The sequence below is a fragment of the Acanthopagrus latus genome, chromosome 1 (genome assembly GCF_904848185.1).
Source record: "Acanthopagrus latus isolate v.2019 chromosome 1, fAcaLat1.1, whole genome shotgun sequence".
NCBI classification, from domain to species: domain Eukaryota; kingdom Metazoa; phylum Chordata; class Actinopteri; order Spariformes; family Sparidae; genus Acanthopagrus; species Acanthopagrus latus.
Window position 1 is genome coordinate 27,503,281 of NC_051039.1, and position 25,941 is coordinate 27,529,221.

The 25,941-nt window shown below is 44.3% G+C and overlaps 1 protein-coding gene across 1 annotated transcript in view; it reads left to right on the forward strand.

The window, feature by feature from the left end:
- The first annotated feature begins 698 nt into the window (after positions 1–698).
- LOC119026192 (axin-2-like) overlaps positions 699–25,941 on the forward strand; it is an 84,651-nt gene continuing 59,408 nt past the window's right edge. The window contains exons 1-2 of the mRNA XM_037110377.1: positions 699–1,052; positions 13,926–14,124. The gene's annotated coding sequence lies outside the window, so the exon portion shown is untranslated. The remainder of the gene's footprint in view (positions 1,053–13,925; positions 14,125–25,941) is intronic.

Here is a 25,941-nt window from a genome sequence, read left to right on the forward strand (position 1 = left end):
CTCTTCTTCTTCTTTTTTTTTTTTTTTTTTTTTCCCGCCGCCGCCTCTGAAATGTATTGGGGAACGATTTGGGATTCTATGTCACCGAGGTGAAAATCTGAATTGGCAGAATCGAGTGTTACCGCCATTGCCCTGTGAGAACAGTTATTGTATTGGTTCTTTCTGTTTGTCATGGTGAATTCTACACAATATCTAGCTATTGTTAGTCTGTCCTGAGGAATATTTTTGCAAAGTTTTCATGAGAAATCGTTTTTTTTAGGAATGCCATTTAGAATTTCTACAGATTATATCCGTGCGATAGTCACCATCGAAATGATCAAGGCACTGTCAGCGACTCTATACACAGAATAAAATACTAAGGACTTACACACTATCAATACATTGTCATGGGTTTATACTCAAGCTCTAACCCATGCTGGGCGGTGGTTAGAATAAAAAGGATGCTATCGCTTTAAGAGGTCCATGTCTTCCTTCAAACCACGCTTGATCAATTTTCGCCGGCTCCTCCGGTTAGCAGCAGTATTATGATTTTCTTTTTAAGTGTCAGCTTTTGTGTTTATCTACTTGTCCTTCCTTGTAATAGTTTGCGAGAATCTGCTGACTGGTATCCTGTATCACGCACTTGTTTACATTTTGTGAATACCCAATACTCTTTACGATGGCTGTTTTTGGAAAAGGCTATCTACTGATCAAGACTTAGAATACCAAGGACTAAGCGGGGGCATCCTTCTTTCTTCCGAAATCCACCAAAACAGATGAGAACCACACTGGACTGTTTTAAGCAGCTTTGTTGGCCTGCAGAGCTCCTCTGCTACCCGGGGAGCCTGGCTTCCAGCAGCTATACCCCATTCATCACCTGCTTTCAATGGCCACCACCAAGCCGCCTCCGGCTAGAAGGCCAGGTAGGGTGCCGGGTGGTGCACAATGTTTGGGGGATTAGCAATCAAAGGAGTACGGAGGCTAGGGCCCTCCGTCCCAGCTTGCCATTCACTCCTAGCAGGGGAGGAGAGCTCCAGCAGTGGCCAAGGTCAACGTCTCCAGCTCGGCAGGAGGTAACTGGGAAAGAACCCTGGGAACCAGCCGCCTGCTCTGGGCTAATCGCGCGTTAGCAGGCTAGCAGCACAGCAGGTGTCTCACCCGCCAAACATTCATCTGTTTGTGCGGCTGATAGCATGGCTGACAACAAGATAATGCCTTGCTTTTACTTTCCTCTCACTTTCCCCCTCTTTTCTCTCTTTTTTCCATCTTTTGTTGATCTCTTTTGCTCTGTTCCAGCCTCATTCTGTGGGATTTGCTTTCTTTCTTTGAACTAAACTGTATGTTGAGTTAGCAGAACGATAAGCTCGAACAAAGGTCTTTTTAGTCCTCAGTCTTTAACTTGTCCTCAGACTTTCATTGGAAGGATGTGGGTGAGAAGTGTTGGGGTACAATGACAAAGGCCATTTGAGGATAGAGAGTGAAATGTCTTTCTCAAAAGTTTCTCTCAAGTTACCAAACTGCAGTCCCCTTTGTAAAAATCTTTTTTCTTTTTTGAGATGAAAGAAGATTATGCAGTATTCGTCTCAGATATTTGAAGAACAAACTTTTTTGTAAGAGTAAGAAGTCTTTGTATCTGCTACCGGAATCCTGAATCTCGTGTGACGGAGTAGTGATTATGGCCATCGTTTTAAGCTGATTTGGTATCCCGTGGTGCGAGACATTGGGCTGAGAAACCCTGATGGGACAGCTGGTTGGAGACGCACAGATTGTGGCAGAGTGGCCCATACACTCTCCGAGATCGCTAACTGAACAGATTAGCTTAGCGCGCTAGGACTGACGAGAGGGAAGCGAGCAGTGAGGTAACGATGATGTAAAATGAATCGTTGTCGTGTTCCAGTCGGAGGCGAGAATGCAACCATGCTCCGCCACCCCACCCTCCCACAAACACACCCCTGTTGGGATATTGGCAAGTTGTCATGACGACAGGGATGTTCTCCTGATGAAGTCTCGCTTAGCGCCGTCCAATCAGATCGTGGAGCTACAACCGCAGCGTGAACAGGGGAGGACGCACCTATTCCAGTTGCACAATGCTGAGAAAGGACAGGCGAAACCATGGACCACCAACGGGAAATTGGCAATCCGGGGGAGGCTGTCAATGGGCTGCCATGGTTCGACAATACACAAACAGCGGGGGTCGTGGATACAGGGGCTGCCAGGTAGGGGGTCTCCGTCATGTCTGATGCTGTTAGAGCCGCAATTCTTTGCTGCTATCAATACAAAGTAATAATGCATTATTTATCTTCACTGTTGGCACGCAGTTATTGAACATTGCCATTAATATAGCTTATACGGCGTTTCGGGATGTAGTTCAAAGCTATCGGTCAATTCAGGTGCACTTTACCAAATTGGCAAATCACTCCTGCAGGTGGTTTTTACTAATAGGCAACAGTCACAAGAACCACAACGAAAAGCTCGAGAAATAATGTGAAAAGAGGGGAAATGTCATTTAGCATTAACTTAAATGTAATTTTGTATTCATTTCACTGCGGGATGTGGACCAGGAGTAGAAGGGGCTGATACACAGAAACTGCAGGTAGCAAAGTGAATGAAAAACTCTCCCGGTGTTAGTTTGATTCAGGCCTTTTATTTCAAACCCAGGGGAGGATTTTCTTTTCTTTTTGCTGCTGGCTGACCAAAGGAGAAGCCGGGGCTGTTTGTAGCTCCATGAAAGATGGAGGGCTTGGTGGGGGCGCACTCTGGTTTTTTTCCAAGCACTGCAGGTAGCTATTATGGTCAGCGTACTCTTAAGCTTTATTATTTCAACCCATCAAATTGTAGCTGTCTACGATTAACACTAATATCTTTCTGCCGGCCTGTTCATTAGATGATTATGATTTGCATTTATATGTAATAGCAGTTGATTTGAGCACTAAACCTTTTCATACCCTTTCTTACCCCTCCTTCGCTCACTCCAGTCCCTCTATCATGGGGTCTCTGTGGGACACCATTCGGCAGACTGACCCCCAGTTGTGGTTGTGTTTGACTCTTCAAACTTGAGAATTAAATGCAGGTTGTCAGCATGGCAAAACCACATTTATTAGCTCCTGGCTGGATATCAGTATGTTTTTTTCTTTTGAAATGTTCTCTTTAGTTGAACAATTTTGCAAATGGTGGTTCCACTGTGAGATGATCAGCCCAGTGAGCTGGTCTTAGGGTCATTGTCTTGTTCCAAAGACTGTTGAAACCAACAGTTTTGTCATTTTGAGGCGAGGTCTGTTTGGTAATGTAAAGCTTAAACCAAAAATATTGCCCATGTTTTTGTCCCATACCAGTTTATTTAATTGTGTTTTGGGTAATTTACAACAGGCTGTTGGTTTCACACAATGCAGAGAAATTTAAATCTGTGGTGAGTTTGGACCTCACTGACAGTGAGCACAACTGACTTTTTGACGTTTTATTCAGTGTTGTTTATGATGTTGTGGATTGATATTTCAGCCACTAACAGTGGGATAAAACATGAAACAATGATGGTTTTGAAGTAATTTATGTAATAATAGCGGGTTATGTATTACTTTTACATGGCCCCCTTTTCTGAGTGAATTCAGAGTTGTCATAGTTTGGAAGTTATTCTCAGGTCACAGGCTTTAAGTAAGACAAAAAACACTCTTTGTGAGGCCTTGTCAGACAGACTGTGTGTTGCAGCTGAATGATGGGAAACTGGATTTAGGCAAAAATACAATGAGCAACTCATCACTGCAATCTGATTGCTGGACTATTAAATAATTTGCAATGGCAACCAGCATTACAGCTTCACTTGTTCAATCTTCATGCAACCCCAAATCAACTACAATCCAAGCTGATGCCAACCAAAGTAAAAAAAAAATCAGTGACCATCTGACTGTTACCTTAGGAGTTTAAATCACACACAAACTCTAAATAGACTTACTATACTATATTTTTTCATCCATGCTTAACATCTACCCTAGGGTTAGGGTGAGCCTGACTTCATGGACTGAAGCATCTTGATGGGTGTGGATGTCATTTTGCTCAAAAAACCAGTCACTCACTCATGTGAAACCACCTTACCAATGAAAAGTTGCTTATTCATGGTCAATTCCAAGTTGGAGGGAAGGGGTTTTCCCATTTCTTTGAAAGTACACACCACAAGTGTTCTGGGGAGTCTGCGGACAATGATGTCAGATTGTTGCAGGGTGAGAGGGTTTGTAGCAGGAAAACCGCTGAAGTGAGATGATTGCTGTTCTTGTGATGCAGATTAGTAACATTTTGGCGACTGGGGTCAGATGTGGTGAGCTCTGCGCCATCCTGTTTACTTTCTGACCTTGAGGCTCGGGACGATGTGAAGAGCATTGTGTTCGCTGTGAATGGTGGAGTTTGAACGCGAGTAATGTGTTGTGAGGAAAGAATTAGAGACGTGTTTACATGCAGGATTAAGCCTTTCTTACAAATGTCAAAAGCGTCTATTAGATTCTTGTTTTTGTCTTTTCCACGCCTTTTCCAAAGATCCAAAGTGCGACCCAAGCTGGTTTGATGAAGACGTCAAGGAAGCCACAAAGGAAACCCAACACAACCTGCTTGGATTTCATATACATCATCATGTAATCAACCGTTGTCCAGATAAATCACAAACTTGAAACATCCTAAGAAAGAGCCATAATAAGCTGCGAATCAAGGGCTGAAATCAATCTCCAGAGACACATGTGTCACTAAATGTCATCTTGAGGTTGATTGGACCACCCAGAGGTTGCCCATTAAAAGCCATGCGGTTTTCATTGAATAAGTTCCAGGGTTGCACCCCCCCAAAGGCCGTTCCCCCTGCCCACCAACCCCACAAATCCAGATCCTGTGATCTATGACTGGGGTCCCCTTCCGCAAATTACTGCATTTGAAAAGAACCCGAGCATGGACGAAAAAGAAACAAGGCCCCCAGCCTGCTCCAGAGGAAAATGTCATTCCTCACAGTTAGCCAGCATTCCTCAGAAGAAGTCACCAGAGCTAGAACAAACCATCTGATGACAGTCATACAGCAGACACTTCACTGCTCATACACAACCCAGCCTGGAAACGTCTATTATGACCATGTGAAGATGGGGGAAGTAGTGGTTGCAAATTAATTGCCCATCAGTTGTCAGTGCAGGGCAAAAAAGCTAGCACTGTGCATCTGTCTCTCTGAGAAGTTGTCAGCCAAGGACAATGAATGCATCCCATTTCTTTCCCACCTTGCTCCATCTGATTTAATAGAGAGGGACGTGGACCACAGACAGAGCTGTGACAGTGTGTACAGCAGCGATGTGGTCATGTTGTAAACACACAGACATGAAGAGGAAGAGCGGGATTACAAACAGGTTTGATCTCCCCCGGGCTGTCCAGACCGGCTGACAGGGGAGGAGGGGAAAGGGGGTGGAGGCGGGTGGAGCGGTGATTTGTGCTCCTTTTTATTCACTCCTCTCCCGTCAACTACCTCTCTCTTGCCGGCAGCGTTGTCATTTGGGCTGTCCGGATACAACTGAAGGTCCGGCATTGAAAGGAGCACTACAATGAAGCAGGAGACAGACGAACAGGCAGACAAATGCACCTGGAGGCTGGAGTCTCGGAAAGCAGCTGAGACCCACCAATTTGTTAACAGCACAATTTTCAATAGAGTCATAACGTTACCACCCCTCCCTATCTCAATCTCTCTCTCTCTCTGTCTCTCTCCCTCCATTGTTCATTATTTTGAAGGCACTTTGAGAGAGAAGCTGCATTAATTTCTTCATCCAGAATGGTCAAAGGAGAGCCCAAACTACCTTTAATGCCCAACAAATCCAATTGAATTCCTTATTATCGTTTTCTTGTTTCAAACGAATCAAAAGCTTGTTTTAATTCCAGTGAAATTGAGTTTCATTTATCTTTATCCAGCTGTAATAGTATCCTCTTTGTTCATATCCTATTGGTCTAGGGACGCCTAGAAATAGGCAGATCATGAGATAATGATGGTGGGCCTTTCTTCCAGTGATGAGGCCCAATGTGAGGATGACACGGTCTAAAGATGAAGCACCGTCCTCCCCAGCCAATTTAGACAGGAGAATTAAAGGTCTAGCATAGCTAGAAAGTGAATCACGTCCTTCAAGTTAATGTGTGACATCGAATATCATTTGTGGCTGAAAGGCAGATGTCTCTTTTAAAAAGATTAATTGTACATCTGCAGGAGGAATGTGACCTATCAGTCGAATCACATCTCCTTTAAAGAACAAGTGTGAAAAAGGGATGATTTGGAGGTGTAGTGGGATTTAAATCCATCTTCATTATTGTCTTGAGTTAAGCTCTGAAACAATTTTAATGATTTACTACTTTATCTAGTTTTCAGCTCTCCACCTCGCATGACTCGCCATAGAATTATCTAATTACTCTTTAAATATTCTTGGTGTTTGAATATTTAATAAATCCAGTTCATGGCTTCCCAAAACACATGTATGGTTTAATGCACCAACAGCCTAATATTCAGATGATAAAAGACACAATATAGTGTATATTACATATGTTTTTAATTAGATCTCTAGATAGAATACCAGATACTACAACTCCTAACTACAGTAGTTATGATATCATTGCTGCAAAGCCAGCCTTTAAAGAAGTAGAATATATCTTACTGGACTTGTGCTGTACCATGTGCCTGTATGTGTTGTACATGCAGCCACTGTGGAAAGCTAATCTGGTTCCTATCATGACCATGATGGGTTTATGTATGTGAGCGGCCATGATGGATCTCAGTAGAAAAGAGATGAGGGAAATGACAAATGGTATTGTCCTGCCCATCAGACTCATAGAAATACACACACACACACACAAGCATGCACATGCTCACATCAAATGGAGCCGGAACATCTGTCAGACACCGGACCAGTGGTTTAGTTAAAAGATGAGGAGGGGTCTGGTGAGCACTCTGCTATTCATTTATCTCGCATTGCTGCCCATTGGTTTTAATTATGGTTGGCTCTTTCAAGTCAGAAATAGGCATGCTTCAAAAACAGAGCTGTCCTTTTTGTGTTTTACCATTGTTTCTGTGGGACTTTGCACATGGGGACAAGAGGGTGTGTGTGTGTGTGTGTGTGTGTGTGTGTGTGTGCGTGAGAGAGAGAAAGAGAGAAATCTCTATGTCTGCTTATTCCTTCAGTCCACCTTCCTGTTCATCCATCTGTCTATTTGCATATGTGCTCACAGTTCTGCAATTGATGAGCACTTTCGGTGTGTTCCTCCTGCGTCTGTCTGTGTGCATGTTAGCTTGTGCTTTGCCATGTATGTGCAGAACTACTCTGCCTTATTTTCCCGGCACAGCTGCAATTGGACTGGATTGATGTGTAACCCAAGCCGGCACTTTAAAGGGCGAGAGGCCTGGACAGACGTGGTCTTGCTAGTATACCAGATGGGGCTTTATGATGAAAAGAGCGTAATCCCCATCCAGGCATCACTTCCATCGCTCGTGCACTACAAAGCCATTCACAGCTTTTTTTTATTGCAAGGAATAATCTCTCTTTTTTTCCACAGTCCCAAACACACCATAGTTTTTTTTTCATTTCTCTCCTCCTTCTCTTGCTTTCTCTCTATTTCTGTCTTTATCACCCCCTCTTCACACCCCTCTGTTTCTTCATCCCTCTGTATCTCCCTCATCTCTCTCTTTGCCCCCCACTCACCCACTCTGCCTTTGCTCTTGAAGACTTGCAAATGTGGCATTAGCTAATATTCAGAGAGCCAGGCAAGCGATCCCTTTTTATCCGCCAGGGCCCTACTGATTGAGCTACAGTGTGTGCATTGGAAATGAGTGCTGCGCCGGGGCTGGCAAGCCCCATGTCTCTGATTGGTATTCAATATACATGTCACTGCAGGACATGCTAGTTTGGGGCTACGGGTTTACACTCTCTCTCTCTCTCTTGCTCCGTGTCTCCCTCTCTCATCTTCTCCTAATTCCAGTCGTAGAAAATTCCTTTCTTTGCCTCTGTCACTTACATAGAAGACAGCAAATTGGACACAGGGGCAATTAATCGTCCGGGCCAGGCTTGTACTGGCAATGTGGTTGACATATTTTTTCCCCCGCTTGTGTTGTATTAAGTAGCGTGGCTTTGAGAGAGTCCACTACATTTGGATGTATCCCCTCCCCTCACTGCTTTGTAAAGGGCTACAGTATGTTTTATAGATGACTTTATTGAAAACACAGGAGCTTTATATGAAATGTAGGTCTCTCTTTAATTTCACACCCCTCCCCCACTGTGTTTCTTTCATGTACTGCGCTCTCACATAGTTTCAGTTGTAAATATAGTAATCAAACATAGTAATTGCAATTCAGATGGCACACTTTTGCATATTATCCCTCCACAAGATAGTTTCTATTTAAGTGTTTGCCACAGCGTATATCTCTGTCCTCCTCTCTGAAGTCCCCAGCTCTTTCTACACCAAGTAATTCAGTTTTTTTTTAGTTTTTTTTATCATAAAGTACATACAGCTGGTCCTCCCTCATCCTTTCTCCTGCCTGTTTTCCTCGTTCTTAGAGCTTCACTGCGAGCACCAGGGGGACAGAGGATTTCTTTCTGTCTTAGACTTACATCACGCTTGCACAATATGTCAGGGATTGGACTTGCATTTACATGAGGTGTGGCGCACATGAAGACTGACATGGCAGAAGTGGTGTGTGGCTTAAGTGCAACTTAGTAGTGATATCCCCACTGGGGCTCGAGCGGTGACGTACGCCGGAGCACCTGTGCATCAGCGGCGGATTTGCTACTGTGATTTCAAGGAAACGGTAATTGCATTCAGAGAGAGATAGAGAGTCGAGAGAGGAAAAGGAGCGTTGTGCGCAAATGCAAACTTCCCATTTAAAGCATCCAAATGAATAACCTGTGTTTAGTCACTGCAGATCAGAGACATTCTTTGTGATGAGGGAACACTTTGTCTTAGTTTTTCGGGCCAGCAGACTGTTGAACACATGGATCTGTTTCCACTCCAAATCTCCTTTTCTACTCTTCCTTTAGGAGAGAGAAAGGAGAGAGTGGGGTGGTGTTGGCGGTTGTGGTGAGTCAATACTCCACTCCAGCCCAAGACACAATCAGTCCGCTCCTGCTGAAATCTAAGGCCCTATCTGCCGGTTCCTTCTCTTGGGCCCCGTTCCAGGTTTGCCTTGGCCCTCGTCCAGGTGTGGGAAGTGAAGTGTAAACAGTTTACAGATCTGCTGTGGCTGGGGAGGGCTAAGGGCTTTAGCTGGGAGGAATGTAACCTGAACACCACTTCACAGGGAGGCAGCACTGTGAGATGGAGCATTCATGCATATTGTGTCAGGGCCTAACAGGAAACTGACCCAGCAGTTCAAGGGAGAGCCGGCTGGTGAGAACGCCTGCTGACGTCAGTGATCATGTGGGGGGTTTCTGGCAGAGGCAAGGAGGCCGCTTGGCTTTTACCCCACAAGGCATCACTCCTGATTCTTTGCAGTTGATTCTAGGAGGTCTCACAACATCAAATACGTAAGCATGCACTGTACAAGCTGCTCGATGTAGAGTGTAGACTGAGGCGCCGTGCGTGATGCAAGCCCATCTTACAAAGCAGCTGCGGATTATGATGGAACGTGAATAGTCAGAAAATTAAATTTCTGGCGTGTTATCTCCATCCTCTCTCATTAACTCATTAAGAAGAGTGTGGTTACAGAACTTTCTACATTGACAGACGCACAAAAATAGACAGCCATTCGACCAATGCGTGTGCGCCATGGATGGCTACACATTAGTTCAATTTAGTGAAAATGTAGCTGCAAAACATGAAAAAGCCAAACTACCCACTAAAAGGATAAATCTGCAAATTGCAGCAATTATGTATTTTGCACTTGCTTAAAGTTGGTGGATTCAAGAGAGATGAAAACAAAACAAACAATGGTCAGAAGTTGTCACATCAGATCAGTGTGGACAGAGGACTGAGGACAGGTCACGCTGTACCAAATCCCACTCTGATCAAAATAATACACTCTGGCTTGTAAGTATTTTTTAAAAAACAGTCACAACCGTCTTGGGTGGCTCCAGGATGCAGCTACAGCGCCCCTGCAAAATAGTGTAAGGGTGAGGATAATATGGATGTGGCGAGAAAAGGTAACAACAGCTACATTGTTTAGGTTCGTGCAGCGAAAGAGTAACTGGACATTTTCAGCGTGTAGTTTGCTAACTTGGAGGTTGTTGGATTTTGAGGGCAGTAACACACAGACATCAGAAGCGAGGAGAATGCTGACTGAAATAGTCGGCCAATGACAGACATATACCAACAGTCCAAACACCATCCTTGGTCATGTTTGGAACTTCAGGAAGGTTCTTCTGGAGCCACAGACGACAATGTTTTCACAAGCGTTGTAGCACTCTTTGTGGCAAGGAAACTGAACATCTTGTTAGAAACATTTACACTTTCCCACTGAAGTTCTTGCTCCATGTCATGTGGTGCATTGTAACACTTGAGGCTTTTGGTGTAAAAGCATGTGTAGTGGTAGCCTGATGATTTCACATCATTCATTCGGTCTGACACTGTGTTCATCGCAGCCAGTTGCTTGTTCAGGGGAGTTATTTTGTTTTGTTCTGCCCTAACAAACCAGTAGCAAGTGATCTGTCAAGTGGACTATATTCTCAGTTGACCATAGAAATATGTTGATTTAAGAGTTATTAGGTCTGTTTCAGCAACCTCAGTCTCTGAACTCATCGACTATTGTCCAGTGATGCTATCAATGTAGCCAGCTAATGTAACAGCCACTTTTGTGTCTTGGTCGTACAATAATATACAGTCTGATTAGCAACTTGAAACATGACAGTTTGTGTTGCTATAGGATGCTTCAGCCGATCTCTATCAACAGATGTTTGCATATGAATGCAGATAAATAAAAATAGAGCCAATAAAGAAGAATAAAAAAAAAACGTCCTCCAATTCCAGTTTGTTCTCACACAGAACATGATGGGTCAATACTACTAAAGGACTTCAAACAGAAACTAGAGCGCTTCCAATACTGAAATCGTGCATACACATTCTGCCTTCATATGCAGATATCTGTTAATAGAGATATAAGCAACCTGTACAGATGTGTCAGTGTCTTCCGGATTGGTCACCATCTTTGTGTCAGTTTCTCTTTTGCTGTTTTTATTGGATATAGCTAGGCAGGTCACACTGCTGGCTACGAGGAAAGATGACATATCTGTTCTTAATCCTGCACACAAAGCTCTGATTAGTCAACTGCTTCTACAACTGGCTGAAAAGCCGGCAGTGGGCACGACACCAGACTTCTGTGAAATGCTAAACAAATTAGAGATGTAGGCGGCAATTCAGAGGTCTGGAACCGGTCCAGGTAAGTGGTATTAGCAGGCTCACTTGGCCTGGAAAATATGGCGCACATTTTTATTTGACTGTGGCTTTACTCAAGTGAGATTTTGTGTGTACATCCAAAAAAAGTAGCTACTGTATGTTTTTGGATGATATCACCTGCAGTGTGCGCACACGTACACACACACACACACACACACACACACACACACACACACACACACACATGCATACCACTGGTGTATTCATCATGCATGTTTAAATCACCTGGTGCCACATGATGTGGACTTGCTCTTTCTGTTGTGTGAGAATGAATGCAGCTGAGCCTGCTGCTGCTGTAGCACTGAAACTCAGTGCAGGAAAATGAGGTGCTGGCAACAAAGAGCTTTGAGGAAGCAGACACGTATCTCCAAGGACACATACCACCCAGCAGATCAAAGGACCTAGAGGACGTGTTTGATGGGGGAAACCACACTGGTTTTCAAAGCATTGTAGTCCTGCATCTCACCAGCCCACCAAGGCCCATGATAGAAATTCTAATACGTCCGCCTGTCAGTTAATTGAAGCCCCATCCTGTCCCCTGGGGGACAGCGGGCTAGTCTTTGGAGAGCATCGTTGTCCTGCTGCATGCTCGCCATTAATTATCATCCCTCAGTCGCCTCCTCAATAACGGCGTTTATTGTCTGAGTGTGTTTTTGTGTCTTGTCACCAATCTCTTGTCTTGGGAGAGGACACTGATGTTTGACAGAGAAAGAGATCACAGTTATCCACACATTCACTCATATCTTATCCTTCTACCTTTGGGGATGTTTTGTGTTCGCCGCCGAGATGTTTGCTTGTCAGTGTTGCTGCATTTGATCTTGTGTGTGTTGGGGGGGGGTGCTTCGGAATCTGTACCTTTGTTAGTCTGCACAACAACAGGATATGTGGTAGAGGACATGAGGAGGACATGAGGAGAGACACAGCTCCGTGTTTGAAGGTGATTGTATCTTCCAAATCAGAATCATTGTATGCTTAGCTGTGGATATACGAATACACATACCTTCTCACACACGTGCACACACACGCACACAAACACACAGTGCGATCCTGTCATTCCAGATGCATGTCCCCTTCCCCCTGAGACAGACAACCTCCCAGACAGACAGGAAGTCAGCCCTGTCTGTGTGTGAAGTTCGCAGAGTGGAGGAAGTGATGAGCGATGGCAGCCGATCTGAGCACAGCGAAGCGCCTGCACATGGCAGAAGTGGAGTGCGGCGCGAAGTATACACTTGATCTTTGTGAAAATACGCACGGCTCAGCATATCACTCGTGTACCAGAGTTATCATGACGGGAATCATATCTGACGTTGCACAAGCGCATGTATGTTTTCCAGCTAAACGCGTCTGTTTAGCCCATGAGAGGGATGACGCTGCATTCTGCTGACGGTCCTGGCAAATAGTGTCTAAAATCCCTGACGGATGATATTCAGTTGATATCGCAGCCCGTCTGCAGCTGTGTCGGCCTGGAGCTCTCGCTGGGTGCCGTGTGGATATATATGATCCTCCAGTAATAGACACTGGCTCTCGTTTGGGGTCCAGAGAGCATTCTGGAACTCTTGAACAGATCATCTCCCTCGCCACGGTTCACTGCCAGCATTTCTATAGTTTCCCACTCTGTCTCCGTGACCTCCTATCTCCAGACCAAATGACCGGTTAGGACATCGAAAGGGAAATTGCGTGCATTCCTCCATAATCGTAAGAGGTATTTAAATATGCTCTCTAAATAATTATGTGGTCCAGTCGGGAGCATCCAATGAATTTTTCACAAAAGCACTTTCTGCTATTTACATTCCTAAAATGTAATGTGGTTTACTTATGCAGCTGGACGGCCGAATCAAAGCATTCATTCCCGGGGACCAAGTGCAGGGAGAAATAGAGGGAGAAAGAGAGAGACAGGAGGGAGGGTGGGGGTGAGGAGAAAAAGTTCAAAGCGTGTGAGGTCAAGCTTGAGGGTCACTTTCTCAGTGCCTTTTCACTGCCTGTGTGAATACATAACCGGCAATTGACTTTCTAATCGGGAGGGGCCTCATAAAATATGCAGTTTAATAATAACGGTTATCATGGGTCCTTTTTTGTTTCCACCCTGTGTTTTAGTCCAGAAGCATCTAAAGCGAGCTGTGTATTAAATAATGAAGGCGCTGCTGCCTGCCTTCCTTCGGCGCGCATGTTTTGCTTCTGAAATACAAAATGACAGCCGACCATTTCCCTCTGCCCCTCCCTCATAAAAGCCCTTCCCTGCTGGATTTTCCTCTGATTGGATCAAAGCTTTGACCTGTGTTGCCAGGTGACCTTCCCTGATCCCACTGCTGCCTCCAGAGAAGGGACCCTTGCCGGGGCACCTGGGAATTACCTCGACAGCAGCGTAGTCGGCGGCTGTCACCGAGCCCTTGTCTTTTTGATGTCACCCCTGACACCGGCCTCTGTAGCGACCGCCAGGGAGATCTGACGCCCTTGCTGGGCTGTGAATAATAGAATATATCTACCTGTCTGCGACCAGCATTGTCACCTGTGCTCCCCATGATGAAATGTTCCCATGCTTATCTTCAGGGGTGATGTGTTCTTCCTGTCTGTTCCAGGGTACAAAGAGAGGCGCCAAATGGCGAACCGCGGGAGAGAGCTGTCGACAGGGTGGCTCAGCTGGCAGTGCCCGGGGCTCCCGTGGGGCCGAGAGCTGCCTGAAGTGGAGAGTCAAGGACGCTGGAGGATGACAAGGGACAGCTGGAGAAGCGGACGACTCTTCCCTCTCTGAGCAGACACTATGGACGGCAGTCAACAGTGAGAGACACCAGTTGATGTTCAGTGTCCTCGCCTCTCTCATTTGTTCAATCACCAAGCCCCCATAGGACTCATGCAAGTTTGTGTTTGCATTGGATTTGATTTTTGCATGTATGAAGTGTATACAGTGAGTGCCTTGTGTTCTTTTTCATTCCAGCTTCTCACCTTTTTCTTTAATTGTCCATGCTTTCATATAATTGTAACTCGGAATACTGATACCACAGTATTCCCCTTTTTGTGAACCTTTAGCCTTCATTAGTGCAACCGGTCTCATCAGTGACAGCTCCCCCCTTCCTGTCCTCATGCCAGTGGTTTTCCAACAGATCTCTGGCCTGTCAGGCTTACCCCACAAATCTTCAGGAAAGGGGATTCCACCGCGACTCACAACTGTGTAGGAGGTCAACACTTTAACAAGTCGTTCCCTGCGAATGAGGTTTGAGGGTTTGGCAAGTTGACGCATGGATGGATGGATGCATGGATTGATAGATGGATGCTGGGAAATTTGTAGAGTTTGAGGATATGTGTGTAGCAGCCACGAGAAGGAGAAAGTTGTGGCTTGGCCCGGCGCGTCGCCGTTTCCGGAGCTGCTGTCACTCCTCACATTAACCGACCAGAAGGCACGTCGCTGCCAGTTGGCTTACAATGTGACTTTTTATTTGTCTGAGTTGAAATCAAAAGTACGCACTTGCTGCATTCACATGATTTTAAGGTATATTCAGGAAGGGTTTCCCTCACATTCATGATGTCATAAATTAGCAATAAAATCAAGAATGATTGTACAATAAATCAGAGTGCAAGAAATAATGGTCATGGCTGTGTGGCGGTGAGGGTTTCCATCAAAGCCACTGTCCTCATGGCGCACATGTGTGTGTCAGGCATCATCTGCAGTGGATTATTGTGGTCTCGGAATGTCTGTGGGTTGATCCGGTCCCCACCATTTTGTTACCATATGTCATTGCTTATAGGCTTTTGAATAATTGTATCGATGTGCATAAACCACCAAGTATGACTTTCAGTTAACAAAAAACTCCTTTCTTTCTGGACTGTATTCTGAGACAAAATAAGGATTCATAGTATTCATTTTTGTGTTGGCCTTAATGGAACAACCCATTCTTCACTCCAAAAAAATATAGGCTGACACCCTGCATGCTTATAATAATACAGACAGTGATGCTTATGAACCTCAGCGCAGGCACCTGGGTCCTGACTGCATCATGATGTACCACTAATAAAGGTACATCTCAAACTAGTAATTTTGCCATTATATAATAGTTACCAACAAAATGAAAGATATTCAAAAAACAAATTTCATTTATGTTCTACAGCAATTAGCTCTCAAAAATCGTTAATGTTATTTCTGTTTCCCTGGAAATACGTGGGGTCTGACTGATAACTGAATAACAAGCGAGGTGTGTCGGTAAACTCCTGTCTAAGGAAACATCAGCAATTAGCAGCAACCTCATGAAGCCAGATGGGAAACACGTACCGTACCGTAGGCTTAAAATTATTGTACTCAAGGGAATTCATCCTCTGTGTCATAACCGCGAGAACAAACGTGCATAAATGTGAAAAACAAAGTACATTAAATACAACTCGCCTTGAACACAGCATGCCTCAGTGAGAACGTTTCAGCCTTGAATGAGTGTTGATCAGTGGAAGGAAAACAAATCACTTTCAACACCACAGCCTACGATAAGTACGATTGGCTGGAAGGAGGTCACGCGAGGATCCAGATCGTGCTATTGTAACTATGTGAAGTTCAAACATCTACTGATATAAGTGTCAAAAAATTGTCAAATTAGCATACCATCTGGTAACGCTTAGCAGCACCATGAATTGTATTTAATGAGGACAACTGATTCAATAAAACTATTAGACCACTTGGATGGACCAGATGGATCACTTGATATAAATACGTTGGAGAGCTCCTGCAAATGAAGTGGTTAAGATCCATTTCCGAATGGTTGTATTAAATGGCAGAGTAATACATTTACTGATGTGCACGGTGTGCTGCCACGCCGATTTGATCATGTCCTTCATGTCTAGTTGAGCAAACACATTGCTTAGTCAGAACTACTTGTGCCTTTTTCATGAAGAGAGACAGATAAACTAGGTTCATTCTCCACTCAGTACCAGTGTCTAGAAATAAGATTCAGTAGTCTGGTAGAAACAACAAGGGAGACTTTGACTGTTTACTCGGGCAGGTGAAGGTGCAATATAGTGTTTGACTCTAAGTCTTCTATACCTCTCTTATTCCTCTTGTTTTTCTTTTCTTTTTCTTTACTTTCCTCCTTCTGCTATCTCCCTTAATTTCTCTTTCTCCCCCCTACGCCTCCACCTGATTCTCCACCCCACCCTACCTCTTTCTGCTGCTCTCTAAGCCGGTTGGAGATGCATTCCTCATTACTTGAATGCACATAGCAATGCTCGGTGCTTTGGCGTCAGCACTTCTTAAAATGGGCTGCTGCCACTGCTGCTCCAGCTGGACCTTCAGCACTTTCCCCCGTCCAAACCCCCACACAAATCCTGGAGCGAGGAGGAGAGATGAGAGTGGGAGGAAAATCCGCTAAATCCACCAAACTCAGGAATGTATTTTCATTAAAACAAGTTTGTTTGAAGGGATTGGGAAGGTGCGGGAGAGAGAGGCAGTATCAGAAGTGATCAGGCTCTGTAGCTCAATGGCTGCACGGTGCTACTGTACAAGTATTAGAGAAGCAGAGAATGGAGATACATTATATCTGCAGGGCGCACACATATACGCAGGCTGGAGGCTGTCGGAGGCTGTATTTGGCTGCAGGACTTGCTAACAGGGGTTCATCAGTCAGCTAAGGAGTAAGCTCCTGTCTCAAATCCCTGTTTCGGTAGATCGAGGAATATTGTTTCTACGTGTGTGTGCTCGCATGTGTGTGAGCCACCTCTACCACAAGCTAAAGCCATCATCCTTCTACATCTCCCATTATCCAGTCCACACACGTCTAGATTTATTTCTTGCCCTGGTCAGTCTCCAGGAGAGGTAATTACTAACCGAGGAAACACAGGACTTCCTGGAAGAAGCTTATCGGAATACACACACTATCCACTGTCTTAAATGTGACTGGCGAGCTGGGACTGACAGCACTGAGCTACATTATCGCCCCTCGATACTGCTACAGTTGGGTACCTGGTTTTCTCTGTTGATACACACACACAATAGGCATGGACATGGTTTATTTTTCTCACTTTAACCGGCCTTTTCCCTTAAAGCTGCACTAGTCAATATTTTGATGTTAACAGGGAGGGAAATAGCTGTGTTGACTGTAAAAGGTGTTGCTATAGGGACAGACCCAACTCTACAGTTCCCTGTTCTTCGCCGTTCTTAACAACCTTGTTTCCAGCAGCAGCACGCAGCTATTTTCAGGGGGATTGCTGTGATAAATGCACTGTATGATATCCAGACAGACGGACAACGAAGGCAACTAGCAGGTGAACACAGTGGAGCAGTTGGCAGCTAAGTTGCACTTGCCACAAGTGGACAAACCATCAGTTAACATCAAATAAAGAATTGATTACTATTGATCACTGGCCAGCAATTTCAGTCAACATTCTCCTCTCCTGTCGTCAATTGCTTAGCTTTTTCAAAAAATACCTGTCTACTCATTTTTATGGATCCTGCTGGTTTTCTTGCAAAACCCCCCTATTCCTACTCTGATCGGCTTGTGGCTTTCATTTTCATATGCCAACAGCTTCATGGTCCTGGTACTCCATGCTAGATATGTCCAATACGTAGGAGACGGCAAGAATAAAGTTCAACTGATAGACACCTTCGTCAAATTGAAAAGATTGAATGAATTTGAGAGTGATGTTTATGGTCGTAGTAGTCTGCTGGACATCAAGATGGATGGGAAAAAATCATGAATTTACTTTTGAATTCAACTACAAATGAGCATAGAATTCATTAGCAACAGAAAGGTATTTCCTATCTCAATGTCCAGTGGTTGTCTGGTGTTAATGGGTTGTGTGCATATTTTTCTTGATACAGTGGATTGTGAGCTGTAGTTTCCCTGGACAACACACAGACCTCTTCAGCTTTCACAGCTGTGGTGTCTCAGTGCTAATAAGCGGCCCAGTGGTAGGGCAGCCTGGCAGCAGCTCGCTGTGGACACCGAGCCTGTCAGCTGTGCCTTGCCTAGAGACACTCTGGCAGTGAAGAGCTGCTCCACAGGATGAATAACCCAAAGCACCAGCAGAAGATGGGAAAGGAGGAAAACTACAGCTTATTAACCACCGTATCAGAACTGCAAGAATATCAGAACCATGAAAAACTATGAATTAAACTTTGAGTCAAGTGTAGAGAATATAACAGAGGAAGGCAACCGATCAGAGGTAGAGTATGATGGTTCTTGAAAGAAAAACAGTGCGATCCATAATAAACATGTCACTGTTAGAAAAGAACCTCCAAGCTCGCAGCAATGGCAAGTTACTCTAACTCTAACCTGGTTGTTAACACATACAAATCTAAACAAGCTAGCTGTTATTATCTTTTTTGTGGGGTTTTGTTTTTGTTTTCTTTTTTGAAGGGGCACTGTTACTTCTTCCTGACGTTGCAGTGAAAACCAAAAGAAAATGACGGTTATGGTTAATATTATTCAAACAGTCAAATTATTATCATCAATCAATTAGCAAATATTAACATCTCGTTTTAAACATGTATCACAATTAAGATTCCGCGTTTACTTCCAAATAAATAAGTCGTAACTGTTGGTTTGTCCACAAGTCTGATGGTCTCACCCCTCACCACTGTTTTTTGTCCTGGTGGACTGTCATAATGATGTCAGTGTGTTCTCGGGTGTCAGCAGTTTCTTTTGTGAGTACATTTTTTTTTGCATAACTAACAAAAGCAAGAGCCAAAGCTACAAAAATAAGACATAAGTCATAACAAAAAATAAATAAATAAATAAAAAACAATTTAAAAAAATATATTTAACACCCAAGCCAAGTGTCTACATTGGGCAGAAACATGAGATCCTGTATTTTGGCAGATGCTCCTCTCTCTCTCTGTTTCAGCAGTTTCTTGCGTGTCTCAGATAACTCCCCGAGGGTCTATATTATCACCTAACAGACTGAAACCAAGAAGAAATGTATCAATCAATATCATTCTGTGGTTTTCAGTAATCCCCGCCTAAGTGTAATAGGCTGCTGAGATCCACTTTTTTCTACAAGCTGACTCAGTGAGATGAACAGACCCACCAGGCCTTTTTGGCTGCTCCTCCCATGCTGCTGTGCCCTTGATCAGCCCAGGGTGGTGGATGCACATGGGGACCACCCCTGCATTAAAAGAGCCTATTGCTCCCTTGATCAGCAGGAATGAACTCTTGCGTGGTTTTAAACACAGACAAACACTCGCAGAGCAGCATATGTGCATGATTACACGTACACAAAACAGGAGGGAACATCACAGGGCAGAATAATATGAATTTAATTTGATGACACACAAGAATACACACAAAATTGAAATATCCATCCATCACCAAATGCGTGTACGCATTTACTGAGGCGTGTGTGTGAACTCGTCGGCAAGTAGTTACACATGCACATATTTCAAAAGGAGGCATCATCAAATCATAAAATATGAATCCTCGTTCATGACCAGCGCACAAATAAACACACGCAGAAAAAAAAACAAAAATGAGTTCAGAGGGGTACACCCTCATTAAACTGGTTCCACGCCATGCTGCGTGTGGCTTTCTCAGGCCGCTGGTGGTGCTGAGGCAGAAGCCGACATATTGATGCTGCTGTCATCAGTGGGCTGCAGTGTGTGGGCCAGTTGAGGCTGGCCATACGCTCAGTATCACTGCTACCAGAACAACTCCCGCAAGACCTTCTGTAACACCGCCTGTCAATCTCCCTCTGACTTTCTCCTCCTCGCTCCCTCTCTTGGCTGTTGCCATGGGGTGCAGGTGGGCGATGGAGGGTGTTTGAAGGCTGGCGCAGAGAGGGAGGGGCTGGATGGAAGGGCACGAGAGAGATAAAGGAATGGGGCAGTGGAGAGAGATAGGGATGAAGGAGAGCGAGGAGGGCCAGAAAAAAAGATTGCGAATGAGAAAGATGAGAAGAAGAGAGAAAATAGGGGGAGAAAGACTAAAGAAAGGGGATGGTGGGTGTTTCTCCTTTTATTGTTGTTTCCTCAGAAAATAGCTTTAGAATCTGGGCTTGGCTGATAGTACTGCTACTGGCACACAGACACATTATACATGCATACACACACACGCAAACACACACACACGCTCATTTTGCTTGCTCTACATGGCAATCACCATGGTAACAAAATGTACAGAACACAATCGGGGTGGGATATTTTTAAGTTTCAAAGGAATGGAAACAACAATAGGGACGACAAAGGGAGGAAGAGACGAGACTGGGGGGAGAGAGGGAAAGAGTGAGAGAGGGAATGAGAGTTAGTCCATTCTAAGTGCAAGCAGATGGACGTGTGACTGTGTGTGTGTGTCTGTGTGTGTGTGTCTGTCCAAGGTCACAGCTCAGAATCATCTGTATGGCTGAAAAGGAGAATGAGGGACTGAGGGTAAAAGTAGGAGGACAAGGTTTTGAGCACATTAAAGGGTCCTTTCACCCAAATTGCAATTTGGCCAACCATTACATTCAATTTGACTCGCAAGGCGTGTTTCTAGAGAAATTTAATAAAAAAAATTACTTTAAAAAATGTAAATGTAATATAAAAATATTTTTTGTGAGGCAAAATGCTCTTAAAGGTGCATACCACATCAAGTAACCAGTAACTGTTGCTAACTGTATCTGCTTTTTAGAATCTCTGCTCAGTTAGCTGTGACACTATAGGGGATGGGACGGGGCTAGCTGGTTAGCATGCTTCAGTAGACATCTCTGCAACACAGGACATAAGATATGACTGATGGAACGCCAACATTGTTGTTTCCCTACACTCCATTTATAATGTTAGCTGTGTCTACTGTGCACTGCGTTACTCTGGGGGTCAGCTGTTTGGGTCGGACCTTCTGCAGCTGTTCGACAGTGATATAAAATGCCAATAATGTTAAATGTCACTGACCAGGGGTTAGGAACCTCATATAACCCCGCATTAAAGGACCCAAGCTATCCCTTTAACTATACAATACAACAGGCACATATTCTTGGGCCTGGGCCCATTCTTAAGTTTCAGTTTTGGCTCTTTTTACGGAAAAAGCTTGGACACCCCTGCTCTAGAGGTATCTCTACATGTAGCTAGTTGTGGCTTTATATTTCCAGGTTTTGAGATGTCCCACTTATAATGGGGATACATGAAGTTTATTTGTGGTGCAAGCATTGAAAATTCACTTTTGAAAAAAGAAACCGTGTTCCTCTTTTTCTGACTCGGCCACTGAGCTGACCGTGAACAGGAATGTTTATTCAAATCAAACATGTATGTTCTTCTTCTGAAAAACGAGCTGCTGGTGAACTACTCAAATTAAGATTTTCTATACTGTGAGACCATCAGAAGAAATACCATTCATCTTTGTACTGGATGCATAAATCTCAGCAGCAGATGTCTCAAAATGTGTCCAAAGCAAAAGAAAACTGGCTGCATGGCTAAATATTAATGGAGTTGGTGAGAAAACAAGTTTTTATGTTGATATAGCTTGGTTAACCTGATTTTCCATGAAAATGTCTTTTTGTTTTGATAGAATCATAGTTCTGATTAAAGGATAACGCCAACAATTATACACATTAAAGCATGTTTACAGGTCTGATACTACTGTATTGTGTGAAAAAAATGTTATATAAAGCCTTTTATAGCTTCAGGGGAAGCTACATGTAATTTGATAAATTGCCTCTAGTTTTGTCACTCAGTGGCTAAGTTGCATTGTGGGTAATGTAGGCAACTGTTTTTGAAAAGGAAGAAGGATGTGTGGAATAGCGAAATGCAACATTTCTGCCTCTTGTTTTTAAACTACTCATGAGTCCATCAGTGTTACAGGAGTGCAACACCAGACCAGTGGACTGCTTTTTAAACATCACCTGCAAAGCATCTTAGTCACTGAAGGCAAATTACTACCACTAATTAATTGCAATTGGGTTTTAACTCTGAGTTTTTAGTCCCATACTTTAACTTCCATATTTTCATGAATATTTAATGTTATAGAAAAATACAGTTTATAGGAGCTTTATAACCACAAATAATGTCAAATTGAAACAGGCTCACTGGCATCTCATCTTGTCTTTGTTCTCCATCCTGTGAAATCTGCTTCCTTCCTTATCTAAAGACGTCCATGTGTTGCATTCACATACTGTATGTGGGGCTGGTTACATGCACACACACACACCTGTGCGTGTCTTTGCCGTGGCCTAAATGAAAGCATGTGTGTCTTTGTGTGAGTGTTCTCCCCCCGATAACAGCTCATCCCTCCCGTCTGCCTGTAGATTTAGCAAGGGCAGCTGAGTTCGAGGCGGGTCGGAGGTCGGACGCTGGTGTAGGTGGCCTCTTGTACACCGGACCACCATCGAGCAGTTGCCAAATAAATCAGAGTCTTGCTGAGTGGTTTGGCGAGCACGACATACCTCCCTCCCTCACACTCTCTCTTTCTGCCTTCTATCCTCCTCTGTCTGTCTGTTCGTTTCAGCCTCCTCGCGCTCGCACACAAGCCAACAGCAACCCAGAAAGCCACACCTGGCCTACATCTCCTCACCGCACATGAACAACACTGCCACCTTGAAAATCCTCTTCTTTATCTGGGGTATTTTCGACGGTGAGGTCACTTTAGTGTCAGCGCTCCAGATCCAAACATGTCCGCTTCTTTTTTCTTTTTTTCTACTTTCTTCGTATTTTGAAATGTTCCAATGGTGAGATAAAGTTTGGCCCATCATTAGTTTATTTATTTGTGTTTCTTATGTACGTGTCAGACTGCAAATCAAATCCAGATGTTGTGGCTAGTGCAGAGGGCATTCCTGTAACACACACACACACACACAGTAGCACATACACACACACACACATGCACAGGTAAATGTGGCCCATAAATGCAGATAAAGTGTGACAGTTAATGCAGATGAGTGTACGTACGTTGTAAATACCAGAGCTCCACTACCCCCCCTCCCTGTGACCACACTGCTGTGCTTTCACACTTGTTTACTGTAGTTCCGTTTTGTGGTACATTTACGTAATGCTTTCCCCATCAAAGTGCAGCTGTTTACCCCTGTTGCCAGGAAACGATTTTGGCCTACGCAGGGAAATGAGCATGACTGATGGGAGTGTACCCATCCGGATGGCCTGCAAAGAAGTGACATTGTCTGCGGTCCGAGCAAAAAAAAACAACAAAAAAAAACAAACAAGGCATCAAGTCGAGCCTGAAGGCTTCCCGTCTGCTTATCATCTACAAGAGCGCCGCTAATGATGTTGTTGTGACACGGGAAAATTAGATATCTTCAAGTCGGAGTATGGATAACAATGTTACGCCAGACAGACTGTATAACAGTTTGACTGGAACAGATCTCAGGCGAGCTTGTTCCAACAGACATCCGCTTGGAGAAAACATTCGTGTTTCGTAGTTTTTAGGCAAACTACTCACGGATTTAGTGCCCAGGCAGAATGCTCTGGTCAATAATTTGGCAGTAAGTAGAGTTATCCTGTGGAACTCCAGTCCTGTCCGATGACTGCAAGTTGCATTTTCACCCCAGGAACTTTCCCCGGGGACCAGGAGCCTTTGGAGGACTCTTTGATTCACTGATTGCAACACTGAACATCTCTGATTTGTAATCTGATCAGTTTCAGTCACAGTTTTTTTTCAAATCTGAAGCCATGAACCAGTTTATTTTCTTTGTTAATTTGTGCTCTGACTTATGAACATTGTGTTACAGGAGAAAGCGTACACCAGATGGACCAGGGACAAGGCCCAGGTCATCGTAGTTGTACTCTCTTATGTTAACTAGCTGATGTGATAGAAGTTGAAAACAAATCAGTCTTGACTCTTGGTCACAAACAGAACACAAACTCCACTGTATGACCCATCCAACCCCCCAGTCTGCTGTAATTAACACTGCATATAACTTTTGGCTGAGAATGGCAGCAGACCTATACACATACCTCTGCTCTCATGCGCATGTTTGCATAGCCAAGTGCTAACTCCTGTGTGCGTACCGGCAGCACACATACATACCATGTGCATACAGAACATTTCCATTCAGAGCAGAGGCCTGATGCTGAGCTCAAAGTGTTGGGTCGAAAAAGGCACTGCGTACATCTGGACTGAACTGACACAAGCGAGGCACGCAGGACCCCACAGGTCCCCAGCTTGATTATAGTACCGAGCCTGTGACTTCTACAGTCCTTGTGGGTTTTTTTTTTTTCTTTTTTTTTTTTTTTGGAGTAATGATCCAAACAGGAGGCGACAGACCGGCGTCGTGTGCAGCTGCAGATAGGGCAGGTTGAGCTCAGCGTGCGCGCGACTTCTACCATGACGATATGCCTCAAAAGATAATTCGACGATCTGTGTGTTTTGCTGCCAGGTTAGCCCACCACCTCCACCGTCTCCTCGCGACCCCTCCTCCTCCGGTTCCTGCATCGCCGCGGTAACTTATTAATTTCTGTCAGCTGGTTTTCCCTGCCACTTAGAGATACTACCAAATCACATTATGTCTGTCATGGATTACGTGTACAGGCAACGCATCTCCTCGAAGAAGAAAGGGGAAAAAAGATCAAAGATGTTTCTTACAATCAACTCTAAGTGAATATGGGAGGTGGACGTGTTTGTGAGTGTGTGTGTGTGTGTGTGTGTGTGTGTGTGTGTGTGTGTGTGTGTTCGCATTCCACATATGTTTTATGGGAGATGCAGAAAGCCCCAGAAAATAAATAAAATAAATAAATAAATAACTGCCAAAGACATTTTTCTCAGTTTCCTCCCAATATTATATAATTATCCGGACTATTAATCATGATATACACTTCAGAGGTTCTGCTGAGTCCACTTTGGAACATTTAAAGGTCGTCAGTCGTGTTAGCTGTTGATTGAACGAAACGAGAGATGCATGTCTCAGGTTTTACCTCACTGAGCACAGGCTACTGAACCACATTCCCATATTTACCCTTATTTGGCTATGTGTGTGTGTGTGTGTGTGTGTATGTGTGTGTGTGTGTGTGTGTGTGTGTGTGTGTGTGTGTGTGGGTGTCTGTGTGTGTGGCAGAGGATTTGAAGCTGTCACTTTGTAATTACCTCAGCAAATACAGGCTTGGAGAGAGTTGACTGAAGTCTTCCAGTTGGACAGCCCTGGGAGAAAATGAGAAGTGACAGACCACATAACACAGCGTGGGACGTAAATAACTTTTACCCCCCTTAGTCTCTCTCTCTCTCTCTCTCTTTGTCGTAGAAACATGGATGATACTTCAAGGATTTTGAGAGAGAGAGAGAGAGGCAGAGATGAGCTGAAATGAGAGAATATCCCTCGCTTTCATCTTTAGAAAAAATCTCTGACATCCTCTCTCACTTGCTTTGATGAAAGTCTTTGGTTTTGTGTGTGTTTTATCCTCTTACAGGAGGTGTATGTATTATAGTCTCGGGGTGTGCATGCGTGTCGCGCAGGCACGCGCGCTCACACGTGTGGTGATGAGCACTGGCACGCGGTGATATCATTTTTCTCGGCAGAATGTGTGTAGGTGGCTCGAGGAATCTTGCTTTGTGTGCGTGTGTTCGAGGGACTTTTTCTCGGCACCGCTTGGCGTCTGAGGGCCTGAATTTTTCATTCTGCTCCCTCATCAAGTGCAAGAAGTCCAGGGGTTTGGGTTCTGCCCACTAGCCTCTCCGCTTCGTTTTGTTGTGCAGGATTTACTTCACCGCT